The sequence below is a fragment of the Aristolochia californica genome, unplaced genomic scaffold, assembly GCF_029961685.1.
Source record: "Aristolochia californica isolate CCGP_79_NKW_82.1479 unplaced genomic scaffold, dmAriCali1.0.hap1 SCAF_16, whole genome shotgun sequence".
NCBI lineage: Eukaryota > Viridiplantae > Streptophyta > Magnoliopsida > Piperales > Aristolochiaceae > Aristolochia > Aristolochia californica.
Window position 1 is genome coordinate 1032289 of NW_027181837.1, and position 7347 is coordinate 1039635.

Below are 7347 nucleotides of genomic sequence, written 5' to 3' on the forward strand. Positions count from 1 at the left end.
AGAATCTAGGTATGAAAACATTATTTTAGTGAAAACAAAAAACATTTCTAGGGGGGTATTAATGCGTGCGCGAGTCAAATAAAAGTGTAAGCGATTACACTGTCACTTGACCCGAACGCGTTAGTGCGCACATCGGAGGCGAGTTGAACTGGATGAACCCGTTTGTTCACTTGAACTCACTCCTGAGTAAAGTGGGTGAATTAGGATTTTTACCAAATTCCTTGTTCATCCACTTTCCCTCGTGTCGACGCTCCCTCTACCTGCTTGCTCTCGGCCTCCCTCGCATCATTAATTTCTACTATGTAAAAATCTATCTTATGTTATTAATAAAATATTATATTATATTTATTTATTATATTAATTATTTTTATTATATATTAAATTAGCGATTTAAGAGTGATAATTAAAACATTATTAAAATAAACCTTTGATCAAGTATTTTTTTTAATTATCCTATTTTTATAATTAATTAAACCCATAAATTTTTACTTTTTGGCAATATATTATTAATTTATACTATGTACAAATCTTTTTTATGTTATTAATAAAATAAAATATTTATTTATTTATTATATTAAATATTTTTATTATTATATTAAATTAGTGATAATTAAAATATTGTTAAAGTAAGCATTTGATCAAGTACTTTTTTTAATTATTCTATTTTTATAATTAATTAAACTAACGATTTTTTTATTTTGTGAAAATATATTATTAATTTATTTTGTGGGGGCATGGATTGGAAACCTTCGACTTGTTGGTTCATCTACTCTGGTGTGTCATAGGTTGGATGAAAATTTCATCTCTTTTTAATTAATTATTTTATTTTATTTTTGGAGGGTGGGAGGAGGAAAAAGGGCAACGACGTGCTTCGGGTTTGTCATCATCCGACAAGTGGCTATGCACAAAACTGCAAAATCTCTCTAGTCTTTTCTATTTAGTTTCTTATTTGGATGCACTAAAAAAAAGATAAAAATTAAATATTTATATATTTTAAAAAAAATATAAATCAAAATTAAGGACATCGATTAAAAAAATAGAGAAGGAATAGAAAAATTTTTAAATTTTTTTTTAAAATATCTATTAATATAAAGTGAGTAAGCACGATTCAAAATGTAATTGTTTTTGACATTAATCTAAGAAAATATATAATATTCACAAAAAATAGAATAAACTTTCTTTAGGGTTATTTATGCTTGTTGACATGTATATACGAATATGATATTATTTTCTATTTTGATTATAAAATAGTATATACTCGTAGAGTTTTCCAAAATAAAGAATAATACTTTTTAAAATAAAAAGTAAAATAATTATTACTAATAGAAAGTTTTCAAATATAAAACTATACAATATGATATACTATAATATGTAAGATAAACATAGTAATTCATATCTTATATAATAATTATATTTATTTTATTAACATTTATTATTTAAAATAAATAAATATTTTTGCTGAAAATAAAAATAAAATAATTATTTCTAGTAGATAGTTTTTAAATATAAAACTATACAAAATGATATACTATAATATGTAAGATCAACATTGTAATTCATATCTTATATAATAATTATATTTATTTTATTAAAATTTATTATTTAAATTAAAGAATAATAATTTTTACAATAAAAATAAAATAATTATTTCTAATAGATAGTTTTCAAATACAAAACTATACAATATGATATACTATAATATGTAAGATAAACATAGTAATTCATATCTTATATAATAATTATATTTATTTTATTAAAATTTATTATTTAAAATAAAGAATAATAATTTTTACAATAAAAATAAATTAATTATTACTAATAGATAGTTTTCAAATATAAAATTATACAATATGATATACTATAAAATAAAATAATTATTACTAATAGATAGTTTTCAAATATAAAATTATACAATATGATACTCTATAATATGTAAGGTAAATATAGTAATTCATATCTTAAATAATAATTATATTTATTTTATTAAAATTTATTATTTAAATTAAAGAATAATAATTTTTACAATAAAAATAAAATAATTATTACTAATAGATAGTTTTCAAATATAAAACTATACAATATGATATACTATAATATGTTTGATAAACATAGTAATTCATATCTTATATAATAATTATATTTATTTTATTAACATTTATTACTTAAAATAAATAAATATTTTTGCATAAAATAAAAATAAAATAATTATTACTAATAGATAGTTTTCAAATATAAAACTATACAATATGATATACTATAATATGTAAGATAAACATAGTAATTCATATCTTATATAATAATTATATTTATTTTATTAATATTTATTATTTAAAATAAATAAATATTATTGTTATAGTAATAAAAGGCTTCTATTAACTTGAGTAAGAAAGAGATAGGGTTAGTGCACCCACCTCTAGCTCTAAAAATAACCAGTGGTGGTATAATAATAATTAATAATAATTTAAAATATACTACAAATGATATATATACTTGCTTTCAAATCTATGTTTATACTTTTAAATAACAAGAAGAAATTATGGAAGATCATAATTTGTAGATTTGAAAATCTAGGTTAAAATTAAATTCAATTTAAACGATAGATGTTCAGCAATTCAGCATATTAGTACCTAAATTAAAACATGCTCGTAACAAACGCAAGATCCCGAAGAAACCAAAGAAAAAAATACCATCACAATGGAACAGAAACTAGCATTTTATTTGCTTTAATCAATAAAAGTTTCTGAACAATCAACAATATACACTTTTGATTCCTTTAATCAACTAATCAGGGAGGATCTGCAGAGAGGACATGTCGTCGCTCTCCTCAACCATGGAAGGAGGCACTCGCTGTGGAACACATGCGAGCATGGAGTCTCCGTCACCTCCTTGCTCGATCCTGCGAACTCTTCCATACAAACTGCGCAAGTCTCTCCGGCAGCTATCTCGCTGACCTCCTTCACCTTCATGTTCTGGCCGACAGAAGCCGGCGGCATTGACTCAGGCTCCGCGGGAAACAGTGGCTGAATGCGGATTTCCAACATCTCACTCACGTCAATAGCCACATCCAACCTCGTACGCCCATTCCTCCACGTGATCTCCGCCAAATCACCTCCAACAATATAGAGAAGTGCAAGGAGTTGGGCGTACGCCTCGGAGCTCAAGGAGAAGTGGTCCAGTATTTCGGAGGCCGCATTCTGCCAGCGACTCCGATCCAACAATAAGGAAAGCGGCAGACGAAAGCTCATGGCCGGTATGAGGAGATTAACTTGTTCAATATGGGCTCCCTCCGGCATAGGACGCATACAGAAGACTTGATGGCAGATTGAGATAACCGCCGTGGGATCGTTGACAGGGGCTTCAAACGATTGGTTAAAACTCATTTCAATAGACACAGGTTCTTCAGGGGTAAGTAGGGCAGGAACAGGAGAAGCAGCGGGGTAATCAGCCATGAAGGCCACTGAAGAAGAGGAACGACTGGAGTGGGCCACTGAAGAAGAGGAAGGGGCCACTGAAGAAGAGGAACGACTGGAGTGGGCCACTGAAGAAGAGGAAGGGGCCACTGAAGAAGAGCAACGACTGGAGTGGAAGAAGAGGAAGGGGGCACTGAAGAAGAGGAAGGGGCCACTGAAGAAGAGGAAGGAGCACCGGAGTGGAGTGGAGTGGAAGAAGAGGAAGGAGCAGTTGAGTTTGAGTGGAAGAAGACTGAGAAGCTGCTGGATTGAGTTCAGAAAGCGCGGGAAGAATACGCAAACTGAGCCCTTAATTTATAGGCGAACAGAGTTTAAACCCCGCGGTTAGTTTAGAAACCGCGTAGTTAATTAAGATCGTTCGAGTTTAAATCTGGCGGTGGAAGATGAAGGCGCTCCAGAAGATCAACGGCTGCGATGCCTCCTTCAGCAGCGCCAGCGGGAAAGGGTCACTGCCCTCTTGATTTCCCCCGCCCCAAGGCACGAAAAGAAAAGAGGGCGAGGGACTCTGGTCTGTGTTGATTCGATTCGTTACCGAGCTGCCTGCAGACGAAGATGGAGTATGAGAACAAGCACGTCCTCGCCCCCATGGTTCGCGTGGTCAGTTGGCAGTACCATGCCTTTTTTTTTCATCTTGCGGTTGATTCCTTCATTCTTTAGCTGTTTATTTGCCCTAAAGAGTGCTATCCCATTCTTGTGAATGTAGGGAACTTTACCGTTTCGTCTTTTAGCTGCAGAATATGGTGCAGACATCACTTACGGAGAAGAGATAATCGATCGTAAGATGCTGAAGTGTGAACGGAAGATAAAAGGTAACGCAAAAAAAAAAAAAAAAAAAAAAAACAGAGAAATGGTACCGTATGCTGGTTTTAAACATCAAAATTATAGTTTAGAACTTGTTTTATGTTCTTTGATAATTTTCAATTTCCACAGCTTGACTAGGAAATATTGTTTGTTTATCTAGGTGTATAGCATAGAGGAAATATGGTTCTAAGGTTGCTAGATCTTACTGGTACCAAATCAAATCATGTCCTCTGTTAACCGAGAGAAGGATACTGGTTTTACACAAATTCTTGTTCATTCTGTGGTAAAATCTCTTAAATAAATTCTGTTTTCAACGCTAGCCAGCGATACCAACGAACCCGCTTGATGGCTTTGAAAGAGTGGGAAAGATGATAGGAAGAAAGGTTGGAAGATGAAAGCTCAGGTGGAAGCTTCGTTGCCTATGATCGACAGGGATTGGGTTGCAGAACATGCTAGACAGGTTATTCTAAGGTTTTTTTTTTTTAAATGAAGGTTATTCTAAAGTTAACTATTGATAAATTTTTCTTTCTCAATACTTAAGTTGTTTTTTTGAACAAAGGTTGTTCTTGTGACTTAGGTTGTCAAATGGGGATTTCTATTGTGAGACCTTAGGTTCAAGTCTCTGCGGGGGTAAAAGGGTGTGTGCTTCTTTAGTTTACATTAAAAAAATAGACATTGATCTTAGGGTGATCACCTAGGGAAGTATAAAGGAATCGTTCGTTCTACAAGATGATTGTCCTTTTCTGCATCAATGGGAGCACATAGAAAGAGTCAAGGGAAGTATTAATTCAAATCTTATATTAAGATGAGATATGATATTGTGCCACCTTAAGCTTTCGTTCAAGAATCTGAAATTTCTCATTTACACTAAAAATAGACAGTGAATTCTTCTCCCACATACCTATTAACTAATTCGTTTTCTTCCAATTATCTAGAGTAAAACAACTCTCTGCATACACTACAAGCCCTGACAGGCAAGTTTTGGTATTTTTGACTTATCTATTGCTACACTGGTTATACTCCATATGACTTCAGTCGCGTACTTTATGAACTCACACAGGGTTTGTCCATGTCCCAGGCCAATTATCTGTTTTTTTAAGCCTGGATGAGGTGTAGTGTTAGTGGGAGTAGTCCCACATAGATAATAGTAAGAAATATCCTATAATTTTTAGTTGAGAAACAACTAATTTTGGGTAGTCATTTTTCGGATGGACCTTGTGACCCGAATTTGTCAGAGCTTCTAAGTTGAGAATGAATAACATGGATGTTAAGTTGTCTTTGGGTGTGGATAATGTGCTTTAGGTCTCAAGATTGCTCTTGGGTGGTGTAAATGTTATTGGGATCTATATTTGGGCAGCTGAGAGCTCATTCAAAACATCAACCACTATACTGTGGCAGGTACTAATTTTTTCCCTTTACTAAATTGACTTGATATATCTTAAACAACCTAACATGTCCAAAAGTGTTTTCAAACCCTTGTTACATTTCATCAAATTTTACTGATTAGACATCTTATTATAGAGGGTTAAGGTTGTTGAGGATGCGGCACAATGTTATGAAAGCGATTTGGATGAAAGGCTACCAATTCATATTTCGTTCAGCCCAAGAAGTTTTTTTTTTACCCAAATCTGTTTTATATCTTATACCTGGGTGGAAAATTCTATTGGGATGCATTGACCTTGTTTTTTTCTGCTTTAGTACTATGCTAGAGGATCCTTATCCCTTTTGCAAGCGACTAATAAGAGATTGTTATGCAGGTGGTCTTGCTGAAATTGCAAGTTGGGGTCTACTTTTTCATCAAGCTGCTTAAGACCTTGTAACTTCAAAATGGGAAAAGTGTTACCATCCCTTCAAAATTTTAAGTGCATGTACAACTTTGAGATAAGGTGTTGCTAGATTTCTTCTTGGAGTTTCTCTATGTTTGAATGTTGCTAAAGTCGTCGGTTTTTTTCAATTTTTTTGGCTATGGTCATGTTATGAGACTTCTTTTAATAGACATACATGAACTGTCTGGTGTTAGATGCTCTGAGTTTGGAGACGTTTCTTGATCTAAAGATATGTTATTTCATTCATATTTTTTTGCCGGCATGGATTTTTTTTCTAGTGTTTATGTATTTTATTTATGGGATACAGGTACTTGTTTTCTTTTCTTTTTTTTTAATATTCTACAAGTGCAAATTTTTTTTCTTAATATGTGGTTTCTTTTGCTCAGATTGCCCATTTTTTGTGCTGATGCTTCAAAAGCTTGGTCATTAGGAGATGCCCTCACAGTGAGATTGCTTCACACGCCAAGGAGTTGAGAGATGCAAAAGCATTAGTTGATGGTAATCTGGTAAACAAGTTCCAGTTTATTTATTCACTGTTTTTTATTTTTACGTCCTCTTATGTCATTGCATTGTTTTTTATTGTCTTTCTTTGTTCTGTTCTACTAAGAGACAAAAAAGCTGTGAGATCATCATATTTCCTCTTACTGTTTTCCTGAACCCGCTAAATTGTCGTTGTTTTTGCCATTGTTTCTGACAATCCTGTTTGTAGCAAACATTGTCTTTCAAAATTTATTTCAACAAATCTTTTCTAGTCATCCTGAAACAGCCGGTCTTCTTTCGCCACTGTCCCTTCATGGGCCAGGTTTGGAACACATTAACTTTTAAGTTTGGTCTCAAATTATGCTTCCCGCAATCAGTACCCTGTTTCCTTATCCGAACAGATCCTTTGGGAAAAATTTTGGTAAAATATTTTTGGTCTTTGTCTATTGCCATCATCGCATGGAATCTGTTGAACTAGCATTATAAGAGAATATTTGAGAACATGCAAATGAACCTGGGGGAATTGTGGGGAAAGCAATGCACTGTGTCCTTTTTTAGGCTACACACCCTCCATGTTCTCTCATTAGAAATGTTGGAAAGTTGTTTTTAACTTGGTCACCCACAATTAGAATCTTATGGCTTGGTTGGTGAAAACTCAACTTTGACAGCAGTTTCTGGGTAATCCTGGCCTGCCAAGTAAGAGTGGAGTCATCAGGGACCTGGTATCCTCCTTGTCTTCTCTGCTCTCTTCAGTCATTATGAGGCCACTG

At 33.0% G+C, this 7347-nt stretch overlaps 1 long non-coding RNA gene across 2 annotated transcripts; it reads left to right on the top strand.

Annotated features, from left to right (window-relative positions):
- The first annotated feature begins 3948 nt into the window (after positions 1-3948).
- Positions 3949-5642, top strand: LOC137953158 (uncharacterized). 2 transcript variants are annotated; one of them, XR_011112351.1, is made up of 4 exons: positions 3949-4067; positions 4174-4279; positions 4432-4731; positions 5574-5642. It is a non-coding gene; the product is annotated as an uncharacterized lncRNA (long non-coding RNA). The 2 variants fall into 2 exon arrangements; XR_011112350.1 differs by having other exon boundaries at positions 4174-4731.
- Positions 5643-7347: the final 1705 nt, after the last annotated feature.